Raw genomic sequence first — 12819 nt, 5'->3', positions numbered from 1 at the left:
ATCTACTTACCAGGTCCCTGCACTGTCCCGTGGGCTTTACAAGCATGAACCTCACGCCAGCCCCTTGGATGAGAGATGAGAACCCTGGGGGAGAGGAGCGAGGTCACTCGCTCAAGGTCATCCATCACACAGCTGGTCAGCAGCAGGGCCGGGACTCGAGCCCCGGGCGCCTCCTCTGCGCCAGAGGCGGCGCCCTGCGTCAGCAGGGCTTCGGGGACGAGACCTGGCGGCTCTTGGGCCCACCGTGCCGCCCACGGGCGCCTGCGCCGCCTCGGAGCGGGTGACCGGCGGCGGAAGGACTCGAACCCGAGCACGCAGCCTTCGCCGGGCCTCAGTTTACCCGTCCGGGAGATGCGGCGCGGAGAGACGGGCCCGGCGCGGGCCGGGCCCCCGGGCGGAGGGCGGGAGGCGGCCGGGACTAGCGGGGCCGGGCCGCTCGGTGGCGCCCTCCCCGCGCAGCGCCGCCCCGCCCCCCGCGCGCGGGCCCAACAGCCGCGGCGCGCGCCACCCCGCGACGGGAGGGGAGGGGCGGAAGCGGGGGGCGGGGCCGGGGAGCCGCCGCCGCCGCCGCCGCCGCCGTCGTCGCCGCAGCCGCCGCTGCGGTCGAGCCCCCCGCCGCCAGCCCGCCGGCCCGCCCGCCCGCCCCCTTCGCGCGTCGGCTCGGGCTCCCTGCGCAGCGGAAACATGGCGGCGGGAAGGGAGTGAGCCGCCCCGCGCCGCCGCTGCGCCCGCAGGTAAGCGCCTCGGCCGCCGCCTCCGCTCCCCGGGCCAGTCCGCGCGCCCTCGGGGGCCTGGGCCGGCGGGGGCCGCCCCCGGCGAGGAGGCGGCGGCGGGACCTGTCCGGCCGCCGCCCCCGCCCCTCGGGGCCCGCCGGCCGGCCGGCCGGCTGCTGGCTGTCGGGCCGGGGGCCTGTCTGCGGTCCGAGCGCGGCCGCGGCCCTTCGCGGCCGTGTCAGCCCGGCCCCCCGCGGCCCCGGCGGCCCGCTGCGCCTGGGCGGCCGGCCGGGCGGGGCCCGGTGACCGGCCGCGGGCCTGACGCCGTAGGACGGGGACACGTCTGGAGGATCCGAGCGGCGGCCGCTCTGTCCGGGCCGGCGGGGTCGCGGGGGGCGGGGGGAGGGCCGGGGGGTGCTGTCAGTGCGCGGCGGCGGGTCAGAGGCTCCGCTCGGCCGCGAGAGCGGGGGGATGCCAGGGGGTCGGGGCCGGCTCGGACCCTGGGCGGCGGGCGTGCGCGGGCCCGAGCTGTCAGCCGCGGCGCTCGGGCTGGCTCCGGCGGGGCGGCCGGAGCTGCGCCGGGACCGCTCACGTGGGCCGCCGGAAGCGGGCGGGGAAAGCCGGCTTCGAACCTCGGAGCCGCGGGGCACCGCGGAGGGCCGGCGGCCGGGCGGGCTGGGACGCCGGCCCCGGGACGGGCGCGAGGGGTTTCCGGGGGACGGGTGGGCCCCGGAACACCTCCAGGCTGGAAGGGAATTTGAAAGTCTTCTAGGGCTCCTTTCTCCCGTCGGATGCCGAAGTCCCTTTGAAAATCCCTAAATCCACCCTGATCGTTTGGCCATCTCCTCCAGTGATGGCAAACCCCGTTTCTCCCCATTCCGTTCCTGGACGGCTTTGCTTTTTAGAATTTTTTTTTTTTTTTTTTTTTTTTGTTGTTGTTGTTGTTGTTGAAAGAAATCGCTGCCTCCCATTCTTCCTCGTTCTTCTCCCTTATGGGCAGCTGTTGAGTGATCAGAAGATAGTAGTCCTTCCTCGGAGGCTCGTCTTCTCGTCGCTTGTTTTAGTTCCTTCAGTTGTTTCTCGTACACTGAGGTTCTCTGATCCCTTCTCTGAAAGAGCTGGCCCATATCCTTTTTAAAGGAGAGAGCTTCTTAGTATGAGGACACAAAACCTGTTAAGTTTCTCCAAGAAGATGCCTTGGCTTCAAGGATTGACCTGCTTAAATAAAAAGTATTACCTTCCTCATTTCTGTGCTGCGTTTTGAACTTAAAAAACAAAACAAAACAAAACAACAGTCCAGTACTGTGTTCAAACGACCTAAAAGAGATCCTATTTTGTGAAAACGTTTAGATTTCCTCTCATTAAAAAAAAAAGTCTATAAACACTTTATCAGCTGAGTTGATATATATCAAAGTGTGGCAATGCACTATGCAAAGAGGAAAGCTTATTATTTCTACTCTGAAAACGGACTGAGACCTAATTTGGGGCTAGACTGCAATTTAATATTTAGTTGGAGAGGGAAATGCTTATTACATTGAACTCTTTGCTCTGTGTCTAACTGCCAGAAGGCCCAAAATTACTATGAAAAAGAACATTTTTTGTTGTTCACTTACCAGCATTATTTTTTTGCCAGCTTTTTCATCACTTAGCCTTGGTATGTGGGGGTTAAGTTTTTCAAAAGTGCCTGTTACCAATGTCCTAAATAACCCAAAGCAACCCTGCAGGTTAGAAGCTTTTCAAGTCCAGCAGAGATACTATGGCCTTGTGGATAAAATGCCAAGCTCTTGTATCTGGGACCCTGTTCCAATTCTAACCAAAGTTTCACTGTTTTTAGAACATAGACAAGCACGTACCAGCAGTCAGAATTGGTTATCTTTGTTCTTATGTCTTTATTTTTTAAATTGGTCAGTGGTTTTGAAGTTTGTAGCACACTTGTCAAGTTTTGACTTCTGGTTTGTTTGTGCACATGCTATTTCCCTTTTATGTAAGTTGGGTAAAAATTTGTATAGGGCCGTTCTTTGTAGAACTGTACAGGCTCAGGAACGGCTCTGGTCCCTTCCCTTCAAAGAACTTGAAGTTAATGGTAGGGAATACTGAAAACTCTGTGAGAAGGAACTGGTGTGACTATCCCGCGGCAAATTTAAACTCAAGTTCCAAACTTTAAGCCTGTGTATCTACTATGTATCAGGCACTTTGGTATGCACTGTTACAAAGACGAATAAGATACATTTTCAGTTCCTGTGGGGCTGGTAAATTAGATGTCCAAATAGGTCAGAATAAAAGGTGAGAGGGTTGGATGATGCTGTGGCTGCCCCAAGGTGGGTGTGTGACTCGGGGAATGGTGGTGCCATTAACCGAGACAGGAAACAATGGATGATAAGTTTGGTTTTGGACTTGAAGATTTTTCAGTAGCTTGAGTTAAATCAATGAACAAACGTGGTAGAAGTAAACTAGAAAAAAGGGAGGTTGTGGTCCGAAAGTGGAATATTGGTGTTAACTTGTCTGATGTGGAGCTCCTCTAGGTGACAGCTAGGTCTCTCTGTGGGTATCTGAGGTACACTAGAGCTGAAGGTCAGCGAAGCGGAGTGTGACAGGAGCTGCGAGGCTGTTGTATTGGATGGGTCATCTGTGTCGAGAATGAAGTGATTTAGGATGCTGGGGTGTGGGCAGGAGAGGATGTGACCCAGGTGCAGTGAATAGAGGGGATTAATCGGGAGGGTGGCAGATGACAGATGAGGAGGAGGGGTAGAAAGTGATGTAGCCAGATGGTGGACACCTCAAAGGAGGAGGAGGTTTTAAACAGAGAGTGGAAAAGTAGTGGTTTTTTACTTTTCCTTCTTGGGAGCAGGGTTCTGAACTCTCCAGCTTTATTCAGGACTCATATTCTTTTTGTTCTGAAGAGTGTGTTCTTAGTCTTGGAAAGCAGGAGGGCAAGTACCCTATATCAAATCTTTTCTGCTGATGCTTAATGACAAAGAGCAATAGAGGAGGGTTCCCCGCTGGTGATTAGTAGGCGGAGAGGAGACAGATAAAGCAGCGAGGCTGCACCCATGGTTTCTGGGAAGAGCCTACATTCTGAGTTAGAAAGACCAGGGTTCAAATCTAGGCTCCGTCACTTGCTAACCTTAGGACTGTAAGCAAATTGTCTGGCCTCTGTGACTTTCAGTGTCCTTACCTGTAAACAAATAACATTCCTACGTCATAGGGTGTCACAAAGATTACATGGAATTATGTGTATAAAATCACTAGAAAAGCAATTGGTGCTTCCTAGATGCAAAGGAATCGTTAGTTCTCTTTCAGCTACCTTTAAGGGACTTAAGCCCTGCATGCTGACCTTTTTTCAGGTTTACCTAAATTATGAGGCAATACGTACTCTAAGAGAAAGCCAAGGGATACAGGAGTTCAGAGGAGAGAACCATCATTTCTCAGAATTTGGAAACAAGGTTAGGCTTCACATTCAAAATAAATTTCATTTGGGCCTTGGTGAACAGATTTCAGTAGATTAAATAATTTAGGTGGAGATACAAAGAGGGGAAAGTGTAAGGTATGTTTGTTAAAAATTGATAGTTGCTGGGCTGAAGCCTTTTTTTTTTTTTTTTTTTTTTTTTTGGTGCAAGACTATAGTTCTCTTCCTGCCTCAGCCATGGAAGCCCATACAGAAACAGGGGCCAGAAACTCAAAGTTGTCTGGAATACTGAGCCCCCCACATGGAGTGCAGCTGTTCTGGATGGACTTCATAGGAATGACAAATAAACTTTTGTTAAACCACCAAAAAAAAAAAAAATTAGTTGCCACAGGTTTGAGTATTGTGTAAGTCAGAAGTGAGCCATATGGCTGGAGAGATGGCCTGGGGCCATAGTATTAAAGACCTGGAACTATGGGGGGGGGGGGCACCTGGGTGTCTCAGTCAGTTAAGCATCGGACTCTTGGTTTTGGCTCAGGTCATGATCTCACTGTTGGTGGATTCGAGCTGTGTCCAGCTCTGCTGACAGAGCAGAGTCTGCTTGGGATTCTCTCTCTCCCTCTCTCTCTGCCCCTCCCCTGCTCACTCTCTGTCTCTCTCTCAAAATAGATAAATAAATAAACTTAAAAATTTTGAGGGGCGCCTGGGTGGCGCAGTCGGTTAAGCGTCCGACTTCAGCCAGGTCACGATCTCGCGGTCTGTGAGTTCGAGCCCCGCGTCGGGCTCTGGGCTGATGGCTCGGAGCCTGGAGCCTGTTTCCGATTCTGTGTCTCCCTCTCTCTCTGCCCCTCCCCCGTTCATGCTCTGTCTCTCTCTGTCCCAAAAATAAATAAACGTTGAAAAAAAAATTTTTTTAATAAACTTAAAAATTTTTAATGGAAAAAAAAAAAAAAGACCTGGAACTATGGAGTTTGGACTTGATTCTAGGTAGACTAGGGAGCCATAGCTTGTACATGCTCTCTCCCCACCTCAGTTTCCTGTCTATAAAATTTGTAGTTTCAGAAACTTTGGATTTTTGTTTGAAGTAAACCAAGTAAGAAATTCCACATTTGGAAACAAGTTCCTACATAGGCCAGTTTTAGTTATAGATTTATAGTTGTAGTTTGATCTCTGCAATAGCCTTGTTTGGCAGATAGGCTTAGTGGAGTTAAGAAACATAGGTGATCTTATAGAAAGTGACTAGGGATGCTCCGATTTTAAGTTTTGTCTTTTCTATACTAAATGTCACCAGTTATTAATTATACAATCCTGGGCTCGTCACTTTACCTCTCTGGTCCTCAGTTCCCTCATTTTTGTTAGGTGTAGGTTTAACTAAGATAGTAAGTGTAAAGCACTTTGCATAATGTCAGTTGTATAACTGTCCCTCCGATGTTGTCCCTCCCCTCACACCGTTGCCAAGGCCTTAGTGCTAACTCCCTAGCCAGCAGGAACTGCTAGAGCTAATTATTTTGATAACCTTATGGCCACATAAAGCAGCTAGTCTTATCATCTGTTATCTTTGTCCTGCCTTCTCCAGTCACTGTCTTCCAAACTGCTTTTCCTGTGCTGACTCAGCTTCCTCCTCCTGTCTCCCAACCCTGCTTGTTTGTTCCCTCATACCTTTCCATAGGCTCTCTGAAACCCCTGTTTCCTACCCTGCTAACCATTTTACTAGATTTGTGTGTGTGTCACGGAGAGCACCTATAGTTGTCTGCTCTGTAGTTCTTTTGAATGGGTGCAGCGCATTCTCCCACGCCCTGTGCACAACGAGGAAGATAAGGATGTTTGTAGTTTTCTGTGCACCACTGTTTTGTCCATCTTCTTGAAATCGCTGTGCTCTGTGGTACAAGGGCTACTCTTGTCTTCTTGTGTATAGATCTTCTCCATCATTTAGGACCTGACGTGTACGGTCTTCCTTTCCACCTCGATTTCCATCCTCACCCTGAGTAACTGCAGTTTTCACACAGATGATTGTTTCCCCGAACAATTGCGCCTTCAACTCAAGCGATCATCCTTTTAGCTTATCAACTCCCATAGTCACACCATGGACCTTGTTATCACCCCGAGATGGCCTGCCTCTGCAATTATAAACGAAGACTTGCAGCTTTATTCAAAATGTCTCCGACTTGACCTTCGACAGCTCTGTTGTTTGATCTCTTTGAAGCCTGCCTTCACGTCCTTCCCTATCCAGGAAGGATGATTTATTTTCTTAGTCTGCCATTTATTCGGTTTGCTTTCTTGCCGTCCTCCTCCATTCCCTTGCTCTGCTGTTCTTCTGCCCTTGTCTGGGCAAAATCTCGAACGTCGTTGGATCAGACCTCTCTTTTGGCAGTCGTAGCCCAGAGCCCTGCTGGAGATCACACGCTTCTCTGCAGATCGCTGCCGTTGTGCCCTGAGTACCTAGTCATTTCTTTGCCTTAGTCTTCATGAGGTCTTATGTCACATGTTTCTCAAAATCCTATCTGTATTTTCTTGCTTCCTCCTCTTTCTCAAGACTAAATCTCTGACTCTTGTCAACCTCTTTCTCTCTTCTGACTCCTTTTCTTTTATTTAAATCTGCTTAGAAATCTCCCATCTTGAAGTAAATCTTGTAAATAAAATCTTAAATGCATGTCTCCCTCCAGGCACCACCTAGTCTCCTACCTATCTCCTTTACTCGAACTTGTTAAGTTGTATACATTTAATATGTAAACTTTCTCACTCTTACCTCTTCGTTGCATTCTGGTTTTAGTCTCCATCGCTGAATAAGCTTCAGTTTCCTTACCTGAAGATGAGGCTAATGGTAGCTATTAAGTACTATAATACCTTAAGATTTTTGTGATTTTAGGTGAGGTAATCTATATGAAAGAGCCCTGCACAGTGACTAGCACATTGTAGCAATGCTATATATGTTACATTCATGTGTTCCTTTTGTTATTATTGCTACTTATTTAATCTTCAAAAGACTCATGAGGGGATAAGCCTCCTTATTTTGCAATAAAGGAAACAGACTTAAAGTTTTAGAAATTTGCCCAGATCTTACAGAGTCTCTGAACTGCTCTGAGCGGGGTCACCAGCCTTGTCCTTATTGGTAACAACAGGGGGAGGCAGGCAATTTTAAGGCCTCAGCAGCAGCATTTCACATTTATGATTATCCCCTCTTCTCAAAACTTTCTTTTCCCCCTTTGGCTGTGGTGCCTGTCAGTGTGTTAGTTCCTCCTTGGCCACTTTACCCCAAGTGTTTTTTGGATGAGAACCTCCCTTCTCTTGCCTGTCTTTGGTCCTAAGCCTTCTTCTGTACATTCCCTTAGCAATCTCAGCCACTCACTTGGCTTACGGTAATGACTGTCAGCTCATGACTCAAATTTCTATCTGTAGTCAAGATAATCTCCACTGAGTGTTAGAGCTGTGTACTTAGCTCCCTGTAGTCAGCTTCACAAACAGTTATGTATCATATCTGCTTTAAAGTCAATATGGCCCATCACCATAGGTCCTAGCGTGCCGTGTGAAAACCTTCTGAAATTGAAACGGACCTAATAAAAAGTTGTCTTGAGTTTTGTTTTGTTTTGTTTTGTTTTGTTTGTTTGAGAGAGAGAGAGAGAGAGAGAGAGAGAGAGAGCATGCATGCACAAGAGTGATCCTGGGAGGGCAGAGGAAGAGGGAGAGAGAGAATCTTAGGCAGGGCTCAATCTCACCACTGTGAGATCATGACCTGAGCCGAAATCAGGAGTCGGATGCTTAACTGACTGAGCCACCCAGGCTCCCCAAGAGATATTTCTTAAAATAAAGTCAGCGTGTCCCAAATTGAACCTAACATCCTTGCCACTTTTCCTGCCCCTCCTTCTTCATTTAAGAAAACTTGTTTTCCTCACGAGTGATTCTGGTTTAGAGAAATTTCTGTTTATTCAGTAGTTATTGTTGATCACTTAGAAATATTTAAGGCATAGTTGTTTCTCTCAGGGAGCTCACTGTTTATGAGGGGAAGGTAAGACACGTACTTAACTAATTCGTATACATAACTCTAAAAACTCCAGAAATTCAGAGGTGGAAGGAGAGGTCACTGACTTCTGGGGTGGTCTTGTAAAAATCTCCAGGTTCATTGCTTAAGGAAAGCTCGACATAGGTGATTTGGGAGTAGAGGCTGAGGGTGCCCGGGGGGTTCAGTTAAGAGAGTAGAGGCTGAGATGGAAAGGATGAGAATCTGGGAACAGAATTGCTTTTGGAAAGCTAAAAGTGAAAATTTTGTCCTTTCTCTTAAACCCTTGGAATATTACACACTTCATTAAAACCAAAATTCTTGTAGGATGGTTTTAATTGTTCTTTGACAAAAAGTGTCATAGGCTCAGTTAGCAGTTTGTTGGAGCATTGTATTGAACATATACTCTGTTAGACACTTGGAAGATACAGATTAATAGGAGATATTCAGTGCTGTGTAGGCATTTGTAGCCTGCTAGTGAAGACACTAGTGATAATTATATTACAGTGTAGTAAGTGCTATAGCAGTGGTAGGTGCAGTATGGTAGGGTTGCTATATATTGCTAAGGGCTGAATTATGTCTCTTGCCTGCCCTCAAAATTGGTATGTTGAAGTCCTAACCTCCAGTATTTCAGAATATTTCAGTATCTCCCATTTGGAGATAGGGCCTTTAAAGAGGTAATTAAGCTAGAATGAGGTCATATGGATGGGCCCTCATCCAATATGACTTGTGTCATAGTATAAGAAGAGGTTAGGACACCTACGAAGGAAAGACCATATGAAGAGAGGGAGAAAACAGCCATCTATATAAGCCTGGGCGAGACGCCTCGGAAGAAATCAACCCTGTTGACACCTTGATCTTGAACTTCTAGCCTGTGTAACTGTGAGGAAACACATTTCTGTTGTTTCAGCCACCCAGTCTGTGGTTGGTCTTTGTTATGGCAGCCCAGCAAACAAATACAATAACCATTCCAGAGGACTTTGTATCTAGTTCTGCCTCAGAGTTTCAGGGATGATGTAAATGACACTGGGGCGATGGGAAGGTGAGAAAGAATATATAATTATAGTTGGGTATTATTGAAGGATGCCACATACATTTTCTTATTTAATTTGAAACATCCTACCCATGAGGTAGGATGCCAGGTCATTATACACTCCATGACTGATAAGGAACTGAGGTGCAGGTGGAATAAATGATGTACCCGATATCAAACGGCTAATAAATGTCAGAACAACAACTCGGAACCAGGTCTTCTTACTCCACATTTTGTGCTTTGTCCAGAATGATTCATTCCCTCCTGTGACCTCCTTTTTAAGACCCTGTGCTGTCTGAACTTCCTGCTGTTTCTGTTGCAAGTAATCATGTATTAATTTCTGTATACTTTGAAACATATAAAGGCTTCTGTCTTATTTTTTTCCTCTGATTTGTTGTAAATGTTACAGTTGTTAGCTTTTAAAATGAAAGCATATGCATATTGTATATTCATTTTAATTGCTATGTCTATTGCTCATTGGCATATTATAGCATATTTCCAAGTGTTTTGTTATTTATTATAATTGCTTTACACTCATGCTTATGTAGACTTTCCTCAGGGGCATTCAAACATGATGGAAATAAAGGCTATTTTTGTTATTATGTCTTGTAAAGTATAATAGAAAACATGAGAGCCAGTATACTTGTTCTTGGAGATATTTAACAAGAGAGCAGACAACCATTTGTCTTAGATGATTTAGAATATTAGACTCCCAACCTTGATTTTTTTGGTGTTCTGTCTTATCTCCACAGTTAACTTCGAGAGACTGCCAGAAACTCTTCAAACCAGATTAAATTTTTTAAAAAATAAATGAATTTTTTGGGCACCTGGGTGACTCAGTCACTTAAGCGTTTGACTTGGGCTCAGGTCATGATCTCACAGTTCGGGAGTTCAAGCCCTACGTCGGGCTCTGTGCTGACAGTTCAGAGCCTGGAGCCTGCCTCAGATTCTGTGTCTCCCTCTCTCTCTGCCTCTCCCCTGCTCAAGCTCGCTCTCTCTCTCTCTCTCTCTCTCTCTCTCAAAAATAAATAAATATTAAAAAATAAAAATAAATGAATTTTAAAGGTGAATTTGGTAGTATAAAAGTTTATAAAGACTAATAGGCATAGAGAGTCATAATTCCAAATGAAGGGAATGCAGGAGTTTAAAAATGTCTAATTTCTTTATGTGTATTTGTTCAGTTTTTCATTCATTCATTCAACAAATATTTAATTATGTCTACTAACTGCCAGACAGTGTGCTATGTGCAGTGACAAAAAAGAATGCCATAATTTTTAAAATGCAAAGACAAGCCACAGAGTTAAAGAATATATATGTGGTACATGTATCAGCCAAATATCACAATCTGTAATAATAAAGGATTCCTACAAATAGATTAGAAAAAGACAAATTCATAGAAAAATGACAAGGCATAAATGAGGCAACCTAAATATTTATTACCCATTGACCAATAATTAAAGGCAAATTAAAGCTCTAATGAGATGTCTTTTCATACCTATTAGATTGGCAAAAATTAAGAAGTCTGGTAATACCAAATATTGTCAGGATGTGGAGTTAAGGGAACTCTTGGACACTCTTGATGGGAATAGAAATTGTACAATCATGGTAAAGAATAATTTGTCAGTGTCTAGTAAAACTAAAGTACATATAACCTGTAGTCCAACAGTTCTGCTCCTAGGTCAGTACCCTTTAGAAACTCTCCAATGTATGCATGAAGAGATACACAAAAATATTCATGCAAGGGGCACCTGGGTGGCTCAGTCAGCTGGGCGTCCGACTTTGGCCCAGGTCATGATCTCACGTTTTGTGGGTTTGAGCCCCATGTACGGCTTTGTGCTGACAGCATGGAGCCTGCTTTGAATTCTGTCTCCTTCTCTCTGTGTCCCTCCCCCACTCATGTGCACACGTGCACACCTGTGCTCACTCTTTGAAAAGTAAACATTTAGAAAAATCTTTTAAAAAATTAATGCGTTATTATAGCAAAAATTTCAAACTACTCCAAATGTCTATCAATAAAAGAATGAAAATATTACAGTACATTTATCTAATGGAATTCTATACAATAATGAACGTGGACTAGAACTATCTAGTAACTTGAGTGAATCTGAAAAAGAAAAGGTTGAGTGAATAAAGCAAGTGACAGAACACGTTTACATAAAATTTAACATGTATGTATTATTTAGGGAAGTATACTTAAGCAATAATTGTTTAAGCAATTGCACGGTTATAATAAACATCAAATTAAGGATAGTGGGTTTCTCTGAATGTCAGGGCAGGGAGAAAAGACCGGAAGGATGCTGGGAAGAGCACACGGGGGAGCTTACATCGTACAGTAGTCCTCCCTTAACTCCTGTTTTGGTTACCCATGGTCAACCACAGTCAGAAAGCTGACTGAGGACCCTCCTTCTGATGGATGTATGGTCAGGTCAGTAGTAGCCTAAAGCTCTATCACAATGCCTCCATCATGCTCCTCACTTCATCTCATCACACAGGGATTTTAGCATCTCACACTGCAAAGAAGGGTGAATGCAGTACAATAAGATATTTTGAGAGAGGAAGGGACCACATTCACATAACTTTTCTATAGTTTACTTATTTATTTTGAGAGAGAGAGAGGGAGAAAGACAGTGTGAGTGGGGGAGGGGCAGAGAGAGAAAGAGAAAGAATCCAGCACTTAGAGTGCAGAGCCTGATGCAGGGCTCCAACTCACGAACCATGAGATCATGCCCTGAGCTGAAATCAAGAGTCAGATGCTTAACTGACTGAGCCACCTGGGTGCCCCTCACATAACTGTCATTACAGTATAATTTTTCTGTTTTATTAGTTACTATTGTTAATCTCTTGTGCCTAATTTTTAAATTAAACTTTATCATAGGTATGTATGTACAGGAAAAGACAGTATATATAGGGTTTGGTACTATCCACAGTTTTAGGCATCCACTGGGGGTCTTAGAACACTTCCCCACAGCTAAGGGAGACTACTGTATTAGTAGATCTCTTTTTCAACTAGGTTGTGGTTATATGGTTATGTGGTTATGTGGTATATTCTTATTATACCTTTGTATCTATCTGAAATACTATATGGGTATTTTTAAAGAATAATAGATGTAGCCCTCATTATGAGTGTAATGCAGGGAGGGAGGGAGTAGCAGAAATATGAAGAGATGTTATTATGATGAATCATGTAAAATTGCTGTTTTTATAGGTCTTAAATGGTCTAATACGAGCAATTTCAAGTGGCTCCACCTCATTCAGTCTAATGTAAATTGTGCTCTCACTTGGATACATTCAGAGGACTGTGGGAACACAAGGGTAAGGACAGCTGAGTGCTGAGGCAGGAGGAGCAGGATGATCTGTGGAAAGTCTTCAGATATTGAGAATGGCATTGAAACTGCATCTTAGAAGCTGAGAAGGAATTCACTAGGTAGAGAGGAGAAAAAAGAGGGCCTTCCAGATAGAAGTCAAGCCCCTTGGAGTGAATTAAATCCCTCAGGAGGAATATGTGGAGGCCAAAGAAATGCAAGGAGGGGGAGACTAAGAAGAGGGACAACATGTGCAACTACGTGGATGGAACTGGAGGGTATTATGCTAAGGGAAATTAGTCAGAGAAAGATAAATATCGTATGACTTCACTCATATGAGGACTTCAAGAGACAAAACAGGTGAACACAAAGGA

The 12819-nt window shown here is 45.5% G+C and overlaps 1 protein-coding gene across 4 annotated transcripts in view; it reads left to right on the top strand.

The window, feature by feature from the left end:
• The first annotated feature begins 549 nt into the window (after positions 1–549).
• SCMH1 (Scm polycomb group protein homolog 1) overlaps positions 550–12819 on the top strand; it is a 188452-nt gene continuing 176182 nt past the window's right edge. For 2 of the 4 annotated variants that reach the window (XM_043574594.1, XM_043574578.1), the window contains exon 1: positions 550–734. The gene's annotated coding sequence lies outside the window, so the exon portion shown is untranslated. The remainder of the gene's footprint in view (positions 735–12819) is intronic. The other 2 variants (XM_043574579.1, XM_043574581.1) reach the window with 2 other exon arrangements.

This window comes from Prionailurus bengalensis, chromosome C1 (assembly GCF_016509475.1).
Source record: "Prionailurus bengalensis isolate Pbe53 chromosome C1, Fcat_Pben_1.1_paternal_pri, whole genome shotgun sequence".
In the NCBI taxonomy this organism is placed as follows: domain Eukaryota; kingdom Metazoa; phylum Chordata; class Mammalia; order Carnivora; family Felidae; genus Prionailurus; species Prionailurus bengalensis.
This window is presented reverse-complemented; position numbering and strand designations above follow the sequence as displayed.